This window comes from Symphalangus syndactylus, chromosome 2, assembly GCF_028878055.3.
Source record: "Symphalangus syndactylus isolate Jambi chromosome 2, NHGRI_mSymSyn1-v2.1_pri, whole genome shotgun sequence".
In the NCBI taxonomy this organism is placed as follows: Eukaryota; Metazoa; Chordata; class Mammalia; order Primates; family Hylobatidae; genus Symphalangus; species Symphalangus syndactylus.
The window spans coordinates 45889586-45909716 of record NC_072424.2 but is presented as its reverse complement, the minus strand read 5'-3'; the positions used below and the strand labels follow the sequence as shown (position 1 = coordinate 45909716).

Here is a 20131-nt window from a genome sequence, read left to right as displayed (position 1 = left end):
AGAGAGAGGAGGTCTCAGAGGTTTGTAAGAGTTGAGTTCTGCTAGCGAATTAGAATTTTTATTAAATATTTATAATAGGGGCTTCTAACAAAATTATTAATACTATTATTTTGAGGAACAAATCTTTTATATTTAATATATCTCTGAAGACTTGGGATCATTTGTGTCTATAAGATCAAATAGGGCAAGGTGCGGTGGCTCACGCCTGTAATCCCAGCACTTTGGGAAGCTGAGGCAGGCGGATCACTTGAGATCAGGAGTTCGAGACCAGCCTGGCCAACATGGTGAAATGCTGTCTCTACTAAAAGTACAAAATTGGCCAGGAGTGGTGGCGTGCACCTGTAATCCCAGCTACTCGGGAGGCTGAGACAAGAGAGTTGCTTGAACCTGGGAGATGGAGGTTGCAGTGAGCCGAGATTGTGCCATTGCACTCCAGCCTGGGCAACAGAGCAAGACTTAGTCTCAAAAAAAAAAAAAAAAAAAATCAAAGAGATTCAGGTCAGAGCAGGTGCTGTGGAATATAACCATGGTGGAGTGGGAGCAGAATGGGGTTCTTTAATACAGTTCTTTACATCCCAAGTATTCCAAGAGAAAAGAATGTGGGTGTTAGGTGCTGCGGCCATGGACTTGACATTGACATTCAGTGGGGAGGAGTGCAATGAGCTCCAGCACCATTTTGTTGTTGTTGTTAGAGATGAGGTCCTGCTGTGTTGCCCAGGCTAGAATGCAGTGGCTATTCACAGGTGTGATCATAGCACACCACAGCCTCAAACTCCTAGCCTCAAGTGATCCTCCTGCCTCAGCCTCTCAAGTAGCTGGGATTACAGGTGTGTGCCACTGTACCTGGCTACAGCACCTTTAGAATCCACCATAGCTTTCAAGCTGGAGCTGTGCTCTTCCTGGTCAGCCCCTAGCCAATGACAGAGCATGGTGAGTGCAGGCTTAGCTATTTCTGTCTAATGTGGGACTTCTCAAATGAGCAATCTTTGCTCCGAGGCTCCCTGTGGAGTTGACTGAGATTCTGTCACATCTGTCTTGTGATCCTAGGCTCTCCCTGCTTCTGCTGCCTCCTCCTTTACCTTCCACGGGTGTCTCCCTCTCCCCAGTGAGCCTCTTGCTCTCCTGGCTTTATCTCAGCATTCCGGAAGACGTGAATGACACAGGAGGAATGAGGCCATGTGGTCATAGTATCCATTGGAAGACCTAGTGGGCAAGCCTTTAAGATCTTCTAGCCCAGGCTTTGAGAACTAGAACCTTGTCTGCTAGATGGGGATCTTGGCTTTAGAAACTTATTTTGGAAGGAATTTCCGAATTGCTTACATGATATTGTAGGCCAAGGTGGAAGTTTGGGTGTCATTGTAGATGAGGGTACTCGTGTCCAGGCTCGCCAGGAATGGAGAGGAACAGCGCGATGGGCTCACCAAACAAGCTCCTCAGAGCAGTCAGAACTGTGTTTCCCCAGTGCTGGGACACAGGGAGGCGGTCTCACTGTGCGCTATTGCCATTTGTAGGAGGTGACAGAGCTTGCCCAAGGAAGGGGCAGGAGATTGCGGTGGTTAAGTGCTTTGCAGGCAAATAGGCCTGGGTGTGAGCCTGGCTGTGCTACCTACTAGCTTTGTGATGCTGGACATGTTACCTAAGCTCTTCATCTCTCAGCTTCCTCATTGGGAAGATGGAGATGATAATATAAGTCTACTTCTTAGATTTGCTGGGAGGATCTTTAAAACTCCTTCTAAAATGCTCAGCATTGTACGTGATTGAATCAGGTAAAGTTCTCAGCTGTAAGCAACAGAAACTGACTCAGGTTGATTGAAATAGAAAAAAGAATGGATCAAAAAGCCAGTGGGCAGCTCCCAGAATCCCCAAAGAGGCTAGAAAGCCATCTCAGTGAATAGATAGAAATAAGGGCAGTAGCCAGGGCCATAGTCAAAATCCTGCCATAAATCCAGCCTGGTGAGGATGCTGCTGCTGCCACCATTGATCGCTGGATGCCTCTGCTGTTTCCCCTCATAGAACCCAGACCCTACCCTTGGCCTTGTTGCCACTGTTGCCTGGAAACGGGTGTGGCTGTCACCACTACCACTATCAGCCCAGCCACCAGAATGGCTTCTCTGTGGTTCTCAGCCTCTTCTCTGCTTCCCCTCTCCTTCCCTTTCCACCTCTACTTTCCCCTTCCCCCTCTTCTCCCTTTGCCTCCTCACCTTCCCCCCCATCTATTTCTTTCTCTATCCTTCTCCACACTTTCTCCCTCCACTGGCTAGTTATCCTCATCTATTAGCTATACCAAATTTTTCCCATTAAAGGAAGAAATAGGCCAGGCATGGTGGGTGGATCACATGAGGTCAGGAGTTCAAGACCAGCCTGACCAACATGGAGAAACCCCATCTCTACTAAAAATACAAAATTAGCCGGGTGTGGTGGCACATGTCTGTAATCCCAGCTACTGGGCAGGCTGAGGCAGAAGAATTGCTTGAACCTGGGAGGCAGAGGTTGCAGTGAGCCAAGATAGTGCCATTGCACACCAGCCTGGGCAACAAGAGTGAAACTCTGTCTCAAAAACAAAAAACAAAACAAAACAAACAAGCAAAAAACAACAAAAAAGGAAAAAATACATGACCCAGTGATCTTTCTTCAACATCCTTCCTATCTTCTTTCCTTCCTTAAATGTCTGGAAAGTTTATTTTTCTTCCTCACTTCAATCTGTCCTCCACCTCTTTAATTCACTGTAACTACCCTTCCCAAGGTCACCAGTGACCTCTCCATTGCTTTGCCAAGGCCGATTTTTCTGTCCTCCTCAACCTCTTGGGAACACTTGATCTTGTTGACTATGACCTCCCTTTGAGACTCTTTCCTGTTCTTGGCTTGGTGATGCCATGCTTTTCTGGCTTTCCTCCTTTCTTGGACCTGATTATCTTGATATTCTTTGTGGGCTTTTCCTTATAACAAAGTACTACAAACTGTGTGTCTTCAGCAACAAAAATGTATTGTTTCATAGTCCTGGAGCTTGCAATTTGGAGATTAATATGTTGGCAGGACTAGTTCCTTGGCTTGTAAACTATCACCCTGATCCATGCCTTCATCTTCTCATGGCGTTCTCCCTGTTACATGCCTCTGTGTTCAAATTTTTCCTTTTTATAAGGACACCAGTCATGTCATATTAGCTCCCCTCCTCTACCATAACTTCATTTCTGTTGCTTATGACAGAATACTTGAAACTGGGTAATGTATTTACTTATTTATTTATTTTGAGAAGGAGTCTCGCTCCGTTGCCCAGGGTGGAGTGCAGTGACACAATCTCGGCTCACTGCAACCTCTGCCTCCCAGGTTCAAGCAATTCTCCTGTCTCAGCCGCCTGAGTAGCTGAGATTACAGGCACACACCACCACACCCGGGTAATTTTTGTATTTTTAATAGAGATGGGGTTTCGCCATGTTGGTCAGGCTGGTGTCGAACTCCTGACGTCAGGTGATCCACCCGCCTCAGTCTCCCAAAGTGCTGGGATTATAGGTGTGAGCCACTATGCCTGGCTGAAACTGGGTAATTTATAAAGAAAAGGAATTTATTTCCTACAGTTCTAGAGGCTGAGAAATGCAAGGTCAAGGGGCCACATCTGATGAGAACCTTCTTGCTGGTGGGAACTCTGCGGAGTCCTGAGGCAGCGCAGGGCATCACACGGTGAGGGTGTGGAGTGTGCTAGCTCAGGGCTCTTCCTCGTGTTATGAAGCCACCAGTCCCATTCCCACGATAACCCAGGAATCCATTACCCCATGAATCCATGAATAAATTCATCCCTTCAGGAGGGCAGAGCCCTCATGACCCAATCCCAATAATCTTTTAAAGCCCCTATCTTTCAATACTGCCACCGTGGGGATTAAGTTTCACTGTGAGTTTTGGAAGGGACCCACATTTAAAGCATAGCACTCATCGTAGCTAATTACAACTACATTGACTCTATGTCCAAGTAAGCTCCCATTCTGAGGTGCTGGGGGTTAGCACTTCAACACATAACATTTAGGGGAACACAATTCAATCTATAGCACTCTTTAAACATCGCTTTCCCTTGGCCACTTTCTTAGCCTCCTCCCCTGAGAAACTTTATCCAAACTCATGGCTTTAATGACCATACCACCTTACAATGATGTTACCCCAGGGTGTTTCTCAAACCCAGTTCTCTCCCTCTGAGTTCTGGAGGGACAGCTCCAGTTACCCAGTAGTCATATTTGGATATTTACAGGTCCCTTTATTTATTTATTTTTGAGTCAGGATCTCACTCTGTTGCCCAGGCTGGAGTGCAGTGGTAAGATAATGGTTCACAGCAGCCTCAAATTCCTGAGCTCAAGCCATCCTCCTGCCTCAGCCTCCTAAGTAGCTAGGACTATGGGCATGTGCCACCATGCCCAGCTAATTTTCTTATTTTTGTAGAGACGGAGGTCTCTCTATGTGGTCCAGGCTAGTCTTGATCTCCTGGGCTCAAGCAATCATCCTACCTCAGCCTTCCAAAGTGCTGGGATTATAGGAATAAGGCACTGTGCCTGGCCAAGTCCTTTTTGTAATGTTCCAGATTGAATTTATATTTTCCTTAAAGCTGTTTCTTCTCCTGAGTTTCTGGTCTCAGAGACTGGCCCCATCACCCATCTTGCTCCTCCAGGGTGGGAGATCACCCTGGAGGCTTGCTTCAGTTTATGACTCCCACCCCTTCCAGTCACCATGTCCTTCAATAGCATCACGTCTCTTTTTCTCTTTTTTTTTTTTTTTTTTTTTGAGACGGAGTCTCGCTCTGTTGTCCAGGCTGGAGTGCAATGGTGCGATCTTGGCTCACTGCAACCTGTGTGATTCTCCCACATCAGCCTCCGAGTAGCTGGGATTACAGGCACCCACCATCATGCCTGGCTAATTTTTCTATTTTTGTAGACATGGGGTTTCACCATGTTGGCCAGGCTGGTCTTGAACTTCTGACCTCAGGTGATCCGCCTGCCTCAGCCTCCCAAAGTGCTGGGATGACAGGTGTCAGCCACTATGCCCAGCCTATTTTTATTTTTTGAATGGAACATTCCTTCATACTTGTTTTATATGGTCAGAATACTACATTGGTAGCAATGACTCATTTTGTTAGTCATGAAACAAACAACAACAACAACAAAAATTCATACATTTTACTTTGTTTCTCAGAAATGAGAGATGTTTTAAGAATGTGTTTTCATGAGATTTGCCAAATTTTTTTCATTGCACAATAGCTTTTTTTTTTCTCTCTTCCTTTTGGAGAATTGTTGGGTGGATAAAGATTTTAAGATAGGTAAGAACAGATGTGTTGACACAGTTTGGGAAAGCAAAAACAATTTAACTTGAAGAAAAGCCCTTAGGGAAATGACACTCTCCCAAGGATGTTCGAAACCCAGTTATAGGAAGTACTAAGTTTTCAGCGGACAATGTGATGTGGATTAAGAGCCAGCAGAGCTTGGGGAAACGCTGACAGTCCTCCAAATACCACAATGCAGTGTTAGAATCAGACTCACTATGTTGAAATTTAAGAGGATTTACATTTTAATTAGTTGCTCAAAATTTGCCCTCACAATTGGTCCTTTAGGCGAGTGTTAATCCCATTTACTTCTTTCTAATTTTAATGCTTCAAACCCCACTAATTTCAAGAAGGAAGAAGTGTTCTTCCAAGTTATGTAAGTGATTTATTATATGATGCGAGAATATTTTTTTCCTTAAAATGATATAAATGTTCAATCCAAACATGGAGGCACCACATAGGAGAGATGGAATTGAGGAATACCAGCTGAAAAAGCTCTTATTCACCCTCTAGTTCAGTTCAGCCTCATAAATTAGAAAACAAACCCAGAGAGGCAGAGAGACTTACTTAAGGTCACATGGTTATTCAGAGGTCTAGAATACACACTTTCTGGTGCCTGAACCAAAAGTCCGCTTTAGGAAAAGTTATAGTCAACATTTACTGAGCACTTGCTAAGTACTAGGCACTGGGCTAAATGCATTTCATAAATTTCAACAGTTCACAAAATCAATGAAATAGGAAGTATTTCAAATGTAAAAGAAAAACATCGTCAGTCCTCTCTAACGATTTTTCTCTGGATGTTTCATTTGCTTTCTTAAACAGAAGTTGCTGACGTACATGTCGTTCCTCCCTTCCAGATTGAAAGGCTGCAAAGGGCTCCTAGGTATACTCCACTGAGCTGTATTTTGAAAGCTAAATAAGCATTAACTTATTCAAAACAAAAGCCTGATATATTTCTATTAAGGCTGCAGAGAGGTTTGGAAAGCACAGATTTCTCTCCCTTTTTCCTCCCTTAGTTTATTCACCAATTACTTCTTCCCTCTCTTCCTTCTTTTTCCCTTCCCTCCCTCTCTCCCTAGCTTCCCCCACTTTCTTTCCTCTCTCTGTCTCCCTCTCTTTCTTTCTTCCATTCTCGAAAGTGAGGTATTTTCCAGCACCTGTAATCTGTACACTTTGGGAGGCTGAGGTAGGAGGATTGCTTGAAGCCAGGAGTTTGAGATCAATCTGGGCAACATAGCAAGACCCTACAGCAAATTTTTTTGTATAAAAAATTTAAAAAGTAGCCAGGCTTGGTGGCACATGCCAATAGTCCCAGCTACTTGGGGGGTCTGAGGCAGGAGGATCACCCAGAAGTTCGAGGCTGTGGTGAACTGTGATTGCCCATGGCACTCCAGCCTGGATGACAGAGTGAGACCCCATCTCTATAAAAAATATAAAATGAAAAATAAAGATAATCCCAGCACTTTGGGAGGCCGGGAGTGGGCAGATCACCTGAGGTCAGGAGTTTGAGACCAGCCTGGCCAACATGGTGAAACCCCGTCTCTACTAACAGTAAAAAAAATTAGCCAGGTGTGGTGGCACACACCCGTAATCCCAGCTGCTCAGGAGGCTGAGGCAGGAGAATCACTTGAACCTGGGAGGTGGAGGTTGCAGTTAGCCCAGATCATGCCACTGCACTCCAGCCTGGATGACAGAGTGAGACTCCATCTCAAAAGAAAAAAAAAAAAGGAAGTGAGGTATTAAGGACTCTCTGTTTTGTGATTCGAAACTCCTTTTGATTTGTCTTGAACATGTAGAATGCTGGAAATGCCGGGGCCTTAAGCATCATCCAAAGGGGAGTGGAGGCTAGCGAGGTAAAGGATTTTGCCTGAGGTCAACTAAATGAAATCCTACCAAGATCAGACAGCAACTATAAAGCAGGAGTCCAGTCAACCCCAAGAGGAAAGCTACCAGAATAGCAAAGGCAAAGTCTGATTGGTTCTGGAGGTGTCATCCTTTTTAATCGACTTAATTCAATCTCAAACCAGCAAGCTTTTCACCTTCACTTGAAGGAGTGTAGGATCTTTTATCAGGAGCTTAAGAATGAAAAGCAAACTTCTAATCATACCAAGTACTTCAAAATCCCGAATTGAGGGCCAGGTAATGAGTGGGGCTTACACAGAGTAGGTTCTTAGAGATACAAGGGTTAGGACTTGGAAATACACATGAGAGGTGGAGACAGAAATTTTATTAACCTGTACCTTAAAGCCCTTTAGGACATTTGATTGTGGAATGAAACCAACACATTGAGAAGACTCAAAGTGGGGAGAACTTGAAATTAGTTTTGCACTTTCGAATCCCAGGTTTCCAGGCCCTCCGTCCTCAGTGATTGGCTGGTGAGATTCTGAACACTGAGCTGTGATTTTCCCATCCCAAAAACTTCAGCAAAGGAATCTCTGAAGTCCGGTGTGGAGGCTCAATACACGGACCAGGCAGGAGGATCGCTTGAGGCCAGAAGTTTGAGACCAGCCTGGGCAACATAATGAGACCCCCACTGCTAGACAAATAAAATAATAATAATAATAATTTTATTATTATAAAGAATCAGAGAGAGAGAGCAAGCCTTGGAGGTAAGTAGCATGCCACAGATCACTTAGCAATCTAGAGACAGATTCTGAATTCTAGGTCCCACTCAGAGAAGGAGAAAGGGAGAGAAAGTGTGGCAGCCCTGACTTTTGTTCTTCAGAGGCAGCTTTATGTGGTGGAGATTGCCTGGAGCCAGGAGATAAGGCCATGTGCTTTCTGGGCCTCAATTACTTCCCTTGTAAAATGAGAAAGAATTGGTCCACATGACTGCCAACTTCCTATCTCTATGTAAGAACCATGTGACTCTAGAATCATATTTAAATGGTAAAATGACATGTGATCCAAGTGATTAATTTTTTTTATTGTCCTGATTTTTTTCCCCATCCTGGTTTGTGGTTTGGCTGAATTGACTGAATTTAGGGGAATACCTTTGATGTCCCAAATTACCTGGAGGAATTTCATCTCACAGTTTTTCTCAAAGGCCTTTAGGACTGCTGCATTCTTTTTGAGGTCCTTGCCTAGAAAACAATTTAGGAGCAGAACACGATGAGAGGTCAACAGCATTTTTTTTTTTAAGATGGAGTCTCGCTCTGTTGCCCAAGCTGGAGTGCAGTGGCACGATCTCGGCTCACTGCAACCTCCGCCTCCCGGGTTCAAGGAATTCTCCTGCCTCAGCCTCCTGAGTAGCTGGGGCCTGCCACCACGCCCGGCCAATTTTTATATTTTTAGTAGAGGCAGGGTTTCTCTATGTTGGCCAGGCTGATCTCGAACTACTGACCTCAAATGATTCACCCATCTCGGCCTCCCAAAGTACTGGGATTACAGGTGTGAGCCACCACGCCCAGCCATTTTTTTTTTTTTTTTTGAGACAGAGTCTTGCTTTTGTTGCCCAGGCTGCAGCGCAGCGGTGTGATCTCGGCTCACTGCAACCTCTGCCTCCCAGGTTCAAGCGATTCTCCTGCCTCAGCCTCCTGAGTAGCTGGGATTACAGACGTGTCCCACCATACCTGGCTAATTTTTGTATTTTTAGTAGAGACAGGGTTTCACCATGTTGGCCAGGCTGGTCTCGAACTCCTGATCTCAAATGATCCACCCACCTCGGCCTCCCACAGTGCTGGGATTACAGGCATGAACCACCACACCCATCCTGTCCAGCAGTATTAGTGCAATGTTTCCCCGCCATGCTCAGTCTAAAGCCACACTTCTTCATGCCTACCAGGCCCTGCACTTTCTGGATCCGCCTTCCTTTCCAGCCTCCTATCCTATCCTCTCTCCTCATTTAATTTATTTTGGACACACAGGCTTTCCTTTAGTTCCTCAAAGGCACAAAACTCTTTCCTAACTCAGGACTTGCGAATAGACTGTTTTCTCTACTGGAGCTCTCTTCCCTCATTCTTGGTCGTTTGGATGATTCAGGCCTGAATATCACATCATCAGTTGGGCCTCCACTGGTATTAATATTTGGGTCTCCACTGACCACTTCATCTAAACGGAAATTGGACCACCTATCCTTTCTCTTCAGAGCACTTAACATTATTTGTGTGTTTAATATCTGCTTCTCTAACTAGACTGGAAAGTCCATGAGGTCAGGGGCTATCTCTTTTTTGTTCACCACTGCATTTCCTAGCACATAGTAAGCACTCAGTAAATATTTACTGGCCAAGTGCAGTGGCTCACGCCTGTAATCCCAGCACTTTGGGAGGCCCAGGCAGGCAGATCACTTGAGGTCTAGAGTTCGAGACCAGCCTGGCCAACATGGTGAAACTCTCTCTCTACTAAAAATACAAAAATTAGCCAGGTGTGGTGGCAGACGCCTATACTCTCAGCTACTTGGGAGGCAGATGCAGGAACATAGCTTGAACCCAGGAGGCGGAGGCTGCAGTGAACTGAGACTGCACCACTGTACTGCAGTCTGGGTGATAAAGTGAGACTCATTTCAAAAACAACAAAAAAAATTTACTAAATGAATGAATGAATGCATTCACAGAAAATTCCCAGCACAATCTGCTCTTATTGGTTGTTTCTATGTGACACAACCTGCATAAACACTTAGTGAAATTGCCACGTTGACCCTGTTTTGGTATTGTGGAAACAGCTATTGGCCCTTGGATAAGTTGGCAAGGATTCCAATGTGTGTTTATTCAAACCGAATGGGCCTCTTTAGGGGCTCAGTGAGAACCCCAGGAGCCAGTTAATGCAACCTCAGTTCTCTCAATCTGACTTCTTGTAAAATTTCAGAGACATTCTCTTGGCCAAGAAGATAACTGAGATTTCAAGTTAGAACTGTAGTATCCTTAAGAGAGAAAAGCAAATGAATCTCAAGTGACCGATTTTGCCTGAGTAAAATCGGAATTAAATCATGTGGAATTACGACAGAGTCACTGGATGGCAATCAGTTTTGTTTCGTTTTTCTGGGACCACATGAAAAAGAGGTTACTTATTAAGAATGGAATAGTTCCTTTAAAATTCTGTAGCAATCATGTCTCTCTCTCTTTTTTTTCCTTCCAGCCCATGGAAAGTGTTATCTCAGGCAGCTTTGTGCAGGAAGTTGGGTTTATCACTTCCTCACAGTTGCAGTTTGTCTAGGACTTAGCTACATGCTATCAGATTACATCAAAATGTAGGCCTTTGTGTGTTTAACTCATCAAAGGAGTAGGCCCTCAGGACTTGATATCACTTCACTGCAAACGCAGCCATGTAGCAAAACAAAGCCTATCTAAACAGGACACAACTATTTCTGCTGTGTGGCAGCTCTGCTAGCTCGCGTTTTCAGAAATGGTTGGGTTTTGGGTTTCAGGTGTCTGCACTGTTTCACTTCTTGTTTTTATATTTATATCTTTTTAGAATTGCAGTCATTTGCCTGGTTATGTGCAAGGAAGGAAAACCCAAAATATTACCTATGAGGGAGGAGGCAAGATTGCCCCAAATCCACAGTGTCAGTTGGAGGTAGCACTAACCCTTACCTCATCTTCTTGATTTTCACTTGAGAACTCAGTTGCTGCGGTCTCAGTAGTCTGGGCTTCAGGGCTGGCCATGTGGGGGTTTCAAACCTTGACTTCTGTGTGTCCTGGGGCAATTATTTCACCTCTGAGCTTCAGTGTTCCCATCTGAAAAATGAAGTTAATAATAGCACCTGCCTCATAGCTTCATGATATGGAATAAATGATACAGATTAAAGAATATACGAGGAGCGCTTATAAAAAGTGCTCCCCATTGGAGGGATATCAGGATTTTAAAGTCTGAGGGGATACCAAGCCCCAGGCCCTGCAGAGCAGGAAAACAAGCTGGCAGGGCAGCCAGTCCCAGGCTGGGCAAAGTTTCTCAGGCTGTACTTCCACCTTTGGGGCCTCGTTACTGTTTTCTTCTCCGTGGAGTTCCCTCTTCTCTGTGGTGGGCTTTCTGCCAGATGCTGCCTCTATTGGCGGCCACAGGAAGCCAATGCAACTGTGAAGTAATACTTCTGCCTCAGGCCTGGCTCCGCCCTGTTGACCAAGGGTTTTTAGATCTGCTCAGCCAACTCTTTTTAATGCCTTGCCTAAAAAGGACTTCTCACCCAGCCCTGCTGCACTAGGATATGGCTGGCTGCCTCAGAGGCTTCGGACAGACAGTTTTCTGGAGAGAGAAAGGGTGGAGCGGACTTCTCCCTCTCAGCTCAGTTCTTCAGGAGTTTGGGGTATCATTTTGTGGCAAGTCTCTCATATGATGCTCGTTTACCAAAAGCAGGTGTTAGAGGAAGAGGGAGAGAGCTTGATTCTATACAATCTCTTTGAGGCAGTGGAATAGAATGAGGCACTCTTAAAAGAATGATTTGCATCAGGAAGTATGCGAACTTTCACAGGCCTATGACCGGAAAGAAATTTAAGTTACACCTAAAAAATTGTATGCTTTAAGAAGGTAAATGGTTTTTCCTTTTCTTTTTTAAAATCTGAAACAATTTTGCATAGAAAATTGCAACCAGCCTGAGGGTTTGTTGCTTTTTTTTTTTTTTTTTGCCTCACTTGGCCAGAGAGACTTTATTGCTTCTTTATATGTCAGTTATTCACTGATAGCTTGCTATCTTCATAGCTTCCTCTGATCCAGCCCGTGAGGTGGCAGGTGTCCTGTGAGCCACACTCTGCCTCAGCTGTTTAGAGAATCACTTTGGAGACACCAGTCACCTCCATTCAGTGCCGCTGGCTTAGGGTTGGTGCCACAGGTTCCCATCCATTGGATTTTGCCTCTCTGTCTAGCCCCTGGCGTGGGCTCTTAGGCTGTCTTTTCAGCTTTTGCCCTTAGTATAATAGCACATGATACTGTGGAATTGCCACAGCCACTCAGATCTGTTTCTTAGACTCCTCTTAATGGCCACAGGGTCAGTTTCACCTGACCCTCAAATCCTAAGCAGGGCGCAGATCGCCTGTATGTCTCTGGTATCCTGGGCTTCCCTTTGACTAGGAATAGAGTTGGGACATTTGCCTACAGCCCTCTTAGGATAACTGTGACTGCTAAATGAAGACCAGAATTTTCTGTTAGATTGATGAGATTAAACTTCTTTTTTTCCAATTATGAAAGGAATAAATGTGTTTTCTTTACACACACACACACACACACACCCCTATGCACAGAAATGTATAAAATTTAAATTTTCAGACCTTCATATTAAGGCTCCTAATGATAATTTGTTTGTTGTATGCTATTCTAAGATTTATTTCAGTACAATAAAAGCATTATAAAAAAGAAAAAGGTAATGGGATGTGTACATACTCTTCTGAAACTTACATGATTTCCTTCATAGTATATGTTGTATAGATTTAAATGTCAGTATACACAGATTTACCTTCTGATTTTGAGCGGCTGTGGCTATTCCGCAGAATAATGTGTTATAATTTATTTACTCAATTCCTTATTGGTAGACTTTGGACTATTTCAGACTTTTTTTTTTTTTTTGGTTTAACAAACAGTACAGTACTACTGAACATCATTGTGCAAACATCTTTGTGCTTATGAGTATTTCTGTAGAATTGTTGGGTTAAAAGTACATACCCTTGAAATTTTAACATGCATTGCTAAATTGAGTACCAGCGTACCAGCTTGCAACATACCCAAAAGTTGGAAAGGTCCTGTTTCCCCAAACATGTATCAGCTCTAGTATTAGCAAATTTTATAGAGCTGATAGGCAAAAAAATTTGTTTTCATTTGTGTTTCCTTTGTTGTTCACAAAACTGAACATCTTTTAAAGATGTGTTTTGGCTACCTGTATCTCCTTCTCTGAGTTTTCTGTTTGTATTGTTTGTCCATTGAAAAGTTGGACAAATGAACAAAAGTTGGACAAAGTTGAACTGTCTTTTTAATGAACTGAGCATCAGTTAGGATGTTTTGGGCTATAAATACAGAATCCTTACTAAAAGGTGGCTTATATTTATTGCTTATTATATTCCGAACATGGTGTCTGGATGGAGGTAGGGCATTCCAGGGCTGGGAAGTGGCTTATTGACCTTGCACACAGACTCTTTCTGCTGCGTTTCACTCAACTTGTCCTCTTGTGGTTCAAGACAGCTGCCATAGTTGCAGTCATCATGTAACAACCATCTCCAAAACCCAAAAAGCCACTCCCCAACCCCCAAATCCTCAAGCTTCTCTTCTGATCATGGAGTAAAATTCTTCCTAGCAGCTTCCTTGCAGACATCAGCACCCCGCCCCTCAGGTCTCATTGGCCAAGATTGGGTCACATGTCCCTTTCCAAGCCAAGATGCCCCTGCATCTGCTATTTTTTTTTCTTTTTTTTTTTCTTTTTTAGACAAAGTCTCGCTCTGTTGCCCAAGCTGGAGTGCAGTGTCATGATCTTGGCTCACTGCAACTTCCATCTCCTGGGTTCTAGTGATCCTCCCACCTCAGCCTCCCAAGTAGCTGGGACCACAGGGGCACACCACCACGCTCAGCTAATTTTTCATAGAGATGGAGTCTTGCTATGTTGCCCAGGCTGGTCTTGAACTCCTGGACTCAAGTGATCCACCTGCCTTGGCCTCTCAAATTGCTGGGATTACAGGTGTGAGGCACCGTGCCTGGGTCTGCATCTGCTATTTTAAATAAAAATTTCCCCCTTCAGTTATCACGTCTCCTGAATTAGTTGAAGCAGGCACATGCAATTTGATTGTAATGCAACAATTTGAATTTAGGGGCAAATGCTGTATGCTGTGCCTAAAATATAAGAATTGGGCCAGGCACGGTGGCTCAAGCCTGTAATCCCAGCATTCTGGGAGGCCGGGGTAGGCGGATCACTTGAGGGCAGGAGTTTGAGACCAGCCTGATCAACATAGTGAAACCCCATCTCTAATAAAAAGACAAAAATTAGCCAGCTGTGATGGCATGTGTCTGTAATCCTAGCTACTCAGGAGGTTGAGGGAGGAGAATCACTTAAATCTGGGAGATGGAGGTTGCAGGAAGCCAAGATTGCGCCACTGTATTCTAGCCTGGGCGACAGAGCGAGACTCCATCTCAAAAAAAAATAAATAAATAAAAATAAAATAAAATAAAATATAAGGATTGTTGGCTTTGAATGATGTATCTTTAAAGGCTATATGTACGAGTTGAACATGGGCAGCCCAGCTCCATAATATCTGGCCACTCTCAGTAAGTCATAATGTCACCACTCAGCTCCCAAAAGTAGGATAGCTCCATGGCCTTCTCTTCCAGGCAGCCAAAGGTAGAAGGATTGCCTCTGATCTTTGTAGCCACTGTTAGGCCAGCCAGGGTCCACTGGTGGAATTTCTAGACTTCTCCAGATGAGATGAGGGAGATTGTTTTCTTAAGGGCTGTAACAATATCTACCTTTTTTGATAGATGCTGAGCTCTGACTGGAACCATGAGAAACTGTAACCCTCTTCATCTCTTCTGGGCCAAGGATCTGCCCTCTTCTCTCACTGGGCAGAGTAAGAATGGGAGGTGGCAGTTACAGTGTATTTTTGCTTTGTTTATGTCTTGTGAGTCAGCAAATCTCAGTCAGAGGAAATAGAAACCGATCTTAGTTACTCCTTTGTAACTAGCAAAATGTCTTTTAATCGGACTAGGAGACCTCCTCAGGTTCACATTCTCTACTTTCAGAGTCTTGCTGGCATCTTCTGGGTACCAGGGCACTCAATTTTGGCTATGGACATGAAGGCTCCATTCCAGAATCATTTAGGTGATCTTTATCCTTCTCCCTTGAGCTTTTTTTTTAGACGGAGTTTTTCTCTGTCATCCAGGCTGGAGTGCAGTGGCACGATCTTGGCTCACTGCAACCTCCGCCTCCGGGTTCAAGCAATTCTTCTGCCTCAGCCTCCCAAGTAGCTGGGATTACAGGCACCTGCCACCACACCCAGCTAATTTTTGTATTTTTTGTAGAGACGGGGTTTTGCCATGTTGGCCAGGCTTGTCTCGAACTCCTGACCTCAGGTGATCCACCCGCCTTGGCCTCCTGAAGTGCTGGGATTATAGGCGTGAGCCACCGCGCCCAGCCCCTTGAGCCATTCTCATTTTCTCTACAACAACTCCAAAATGAAAGTTGAAGCAAATGTTATTCCCCTTCTACTTCCCTCCTTTCCCTATTCCCTAACCCATGATGAACACAGCAGTTACAGTGATACCTAAACTGGGTGTTTATTAGGCTGAGGAATGTATTTGCTTTCATTTTTAATAATAGACAATCCCAGACAGCTATTATTCAGATGTATTCCTAATTGTTTTGTTTCTGGGTGTTATTGTATATGGACTTAAAATTTTTCCTTTCCAATTTCTTGTTGCTAGCATCTAGAAATAGAATTGATTTTTGTGTGTTGACTTTGTATCCTGCTGTTTGTTTTAGTAGCTTTTTTTGTGTGGGGATTCCTTAGACTTTTCTGCATACATAGTCATACTCTGAGCAGAGACATTTTTACTTTTTCCTTTCCTATTTGGATGGAAAGATGCCTGCTGCAGGCAGCCAACTTGATGAGTAGCCGCATGGTTTCGATTTGGAATATGCTCACCCCCTTGACTGGGCTGCTTCAAGCAGTGAAATCCTTGTGCAAGCAGTGGTCTTTTTTGCTCTTTGGCTCTGTGCATGCTTTTTGCGCTTTTTATTCCTCCTAGCTGAGTCTTTCCTTCCTAACTTGAGTTTGATTTCAAAACAAGTTCACTTAGAGAAAGTTTTTAGTGTCCACTTAACTTCTAAGGCATTTTCCTTCTGGCTAAATGACAAATCTGCCATTCCCAAGCCATTGACCACCTCACCTTTTCCGTTTCCTTCTTTGGTTCTGTATGAAGCTGTTGGAATGATTCCCTCCAGATTCACCAGCCAGTCTGTCCACTGGCTGTTCCCTGATTTGTGCCAAGAAACTCTTCACCAGCAAGTGACTGGTGTCCTTGCCAAATGAAGGTCTGGGACTTGTTTTGCCCCCACTGCCCAAAACTTTAAATTTCCTTTATCAAGTAGCTTCTCATGCTGGGAAAAAACCACAGTTGGTCGCTACTGCTCCCTCCCTGTTTCAACTTCAAATTGCTTGATGGTACCTTTGCTGCTTTATCTTAACCACTTGTACACTTTTATTGTTTAAATATTTTATGCTCTAAGTACCACTTATTCTTTGTAATTTTTTTTCTTTCTTTTCTTTTTTCTTTTTTTTTTTTTGTGAGATGGAGTCTCACTCTGTGGCCCAGGCTAGAGTGCAGTGGTGCCATCTTGGCTCACTGCAACCACTGCCTCCTGGGTTCAAGTGATTCTCCTGCCTCAGCCTCCCCAGTAGCTAGGATTAGAGGCGCCGGCCACCACGCCTGGCTAATTTTTGTATTTTTAGTAGAAACAGGGTTTCGCCACGTTGGCCAGGCTGGTCTCGAACTCCTGACCTCAGGTGATCCGCCCACCTTGGCCTCCCAAAGTTCTGGGATTACAGGCGTGAGCCACGGCACCTGTCCTATAATTATTTTTCTTTATTTTCCATTTATCTACTTTGGGGATTACTTCTTTTTTGTTTAGCTCCTTTCATTTTTAAAATGAAAGGATAAAATAATATCCAAGCTCTGTAATAATTCTTAGATTTCCTTTATGGAAATAGTGGTGTAAGATTATTTAAAGCCCGTGGAACTGTTTTTAGCAGATTATAGTGAAAGAACAGTTTACCATAGCTATAGAGAAGGTATATCCAAGGGTCAGGATGAAAATGTGCCCAGGGAGGGCCACTTACGAGCACAGGGTAATCCTGGATTTTTGTTGTTCCTTTTTCGCTTTTCTTTTTACAGTTTGCTTTTGTATTTCCTTGCCTTCAGCACCAGGTTGCTTTCCTTGATTCCTTTTTCTTTTTGGAAAACAGCATGGATAAGTGGAAAAATGTGAACTCTAGAGTATATATATACCTGAACTTCTTTCTTTTCTTTTTTTTTTTTTTTTAGATGGAGTCTCACTCTGTTGCCAAGGCTGGAGTGCAGTGGCATGATCTTGGCTCACTGGAACCTCTACCTCCTGGGTTCAAGAGATTCTCCTGCCTCAGCCTCCAGAGTAGCTGAGATTACCAGGCATGCACCATCACGCTTGGCTAATTTTTTGTATTTTTTTTAGTAGAGACACGGTTTCACCATGTTGGTCCGGCTGGTCTTTAACTCCTGACCTCAGGTGATCCACCTGCCTTGGCCTCCCAAAGTGCTGGGGTTACAAGTGTGAGTCACTGTGCCCGGCTTGAATTTCAACACTACGCTTTTCAGTTATTGATTGTGGGTCCTTTGGCAAGTTGCTTACCCTTTTTGAGCTTTAATTTTCTCTTCTAAGGATTGCCTTTAAAAATATAAGCATTTACTAGGCACCTAGCATAGTGTCTGGAAGACACTCCAGACATGGAAGTCACTCAATACGTATTACTTTTGATTATTATTGCCTTTATGCCTATGATTTCCTTTCTTCTATTCTCTTTCTCTAGTCACTTGCCATTCATTATTGGGCTTGGATGGGGCCATACATTTACATTTGAAAAAGATGGTTTACCTCTTCTTCCCTATTAATATTAGGTCATCAGTGTGATATATCTGCCAAAAAAAAAAAGCTTCTGTGATCTTAGCCTAAATGACAAAGGAATGAATGTGTCTAGAATTATAGTTGAATGTGCCCAGAATCATAGTATCAGAGCCTGAAGGTATTTTAGAGACCAGCTGCAGGTGAACTAACTGATGTAGCAAAGATAAGCAATTTGCCCATACCCCACAGAAGAGTATATGTGGTCCTGGGATTTTCTTGCTTCAGGAAAGAATTTTTTAAAATTGAGGTGAAATTCACATAACATAAAATTAACCATTTAAAAATGTACAGTCCAGTGGCATTTAGTGGTTGGCAGTGTTGTGGAGCCATCAACTTTATCTAGTCCCCAAACATTTTCATTGCCCTATACTCATTAAGCAGTCATTCCCCATTCCCGCTCACCCCCAGCTCCTGATAACTCCAAATCTGCTTTCCCTCTCTGGGTATTTGCCGATTTTGGATATTGTATATAAACGGAATCATACAGTAAGTGACATTTTGTGTCTGGATTCTTTCTCTTAGCATAATGTTTTTAAGATCTATGCTCATTATTTTAAAAATTCAAACACTACAGGAAAGTATAATGAAGAAAAGGAAAAATATTCTGTAATCCCGCCTACCACTGATGGCGACTGTTGACAGTGTAGTGAGAGTTGCTATTCCTGCTGTCTCCCACATAAAGAGGTTTACACTGTTCATACCTTTTTCATCAGTTTGTTTTTTTCCCTTAATGCTATATATGAAACATCTTCCTCTGTCAATACATATGTATCTCTTCATTCTCTTTAGTGGATTGTATAATGTTTCATTACGTGATTATAGTTTAGGTTGTTTAATAAACCTACTTGGCCGGACATTGTGGCTCATGCCTGTAATCCCAGAAGTTTGGGAGGCTGAGGCGGGTGGATCATCTGAGGTCAGGAGTTCGAGATCAGCCTGACCAACATGGCGAAACCATGTCTCTACTAAAAATACAAAAATTAGCAGGGTGGTAGTGGCATGCGCCTGTAATCCCAGCTACTCGGGAGGCTGAGTCAGGAGAATAGCTTCAGCCTGGGAGGCAAAGGTTGCGGTGAGTGGAGATCACTCCACTGCACTCCAGTTTGGGCAACAGAGTGAGACCCCGTCTCAAACAAATAAACAAACAAACAAACAAACAAAAAACAAACCTACTGATGGACATCCTCTTCCTCCCCCCTAATTCTGTGCTAAGTGAAATAGTTTGCATCTTAACCTGCTGAGTGTGAGTTACTTTGAAATTCCAATATTGGAGAAAAATAAACAGGAAAGGCTCCCATTTCTCTGGGATCAGCTTGGATACACCAGGAAATTCATGCATCAGTAGGCGCTAGATAAGCCTTGAGGTTATTTCTAATTTCAGATTCTTTGATTCTTGGGATTAATACCCAAATCATGTAGTGCTGGGGACATAAAGGAAACTGCTAGGACTAGGAATTAGGCCTGGATTTAGCCTTCATTTTATTAAAGACTAGTTCTGGGTCTTTGGAAGTAACTTACCTCTTTAGACTTCAGTTTTCTCATCTGTGAAATGAGGTAAATGGGCTAGCTGGTCACTAGTAGTGTGGACTTCAACTGGAGTCACTGCCCAGTTTACAGTGATTCCCCTTTCTGCAGGAACAGCTTGCTTCACAAGCGTGGGACCCTGGTAGCCATGTCTGATTGATCTAGTGGAAGTCATTTGTTACAAGACGAGTCCATCAAAACTCTTCTCTAGGATTTTTGAGTTTGAACCACAGAGAATATGAGCAGTTCTTCTCTTATGGTGGGAACATGTGAGTAGTGAAACTTGGTAGCCACTGGTAACCATATCACCAGTTTAGTGAGGCTCTAGTGTAGAAAGGAAAAGTATGGGACTCCCTGTGACATGGGTTAGTGGGGGAGTAATCACATAAAAGAAGAGCTATCTCTAATGTCATATGGTATCCTGGAGTCTTCCCTGGAACAGAAAAAGAACATGAGTAGAAAAACTGATAATCTAAATGTGATGATTAATTTTATGTGTCAACTTGACTGGTCCGAGGGGTGCTTAGATATTTGATTAAACCTTATTCTGGGTGTATCTGTGATAGAATTTCTGGAGGAGATTAACATTTGAATTGGTAGACTGAGTGAAGCAGGTTGTTCTCCCTAATATATGTAACCTTAATCTGATATGTTGAAGGCCTAAATAGAACAAAAGAGAGAGTAAGGGAGAGTTTCCTCTCTCTGACTGACTGTCTTGAAGCTGGAACATAGGTCTTCTCCTGCCTTCA

General features: G+C 43.5%; 1 protein-coding gene and 1 long non-coding RNA gene across 3 annotated transcripts in view; one reads left to right on the top strand and one right to left on the bottom strand.

Annotated features, from left to right (window-relative positions):
* Window positions 1-20131, top strand: part of EXOC6 (exocyst complex component 6) — a 364709-nt gene that overhangs the window by 48288 nt on the left and 296290 nt on the right. The window lies entirely within an intron of this gene.
* On the bottom strand, window positions 7775-10940 carry LOC129469179 (uncharacterized). 2 transcript variants are annotated; one of them, XR_010119312.1, is made up of 3 exons: window positions 10825-10940; window positions 8309-8379; window positions 7775-7832 (listed from the first exon to the last, which is right to left on the bottom strand). It is a non-coding gene; the product is annotated as an uncharacterized lncRNA (long non-coding RNA). The 2 variants fall into 2 exon arrangements; XR_008652940.2 differs by having other exon boundaries at window positions 7776-7829.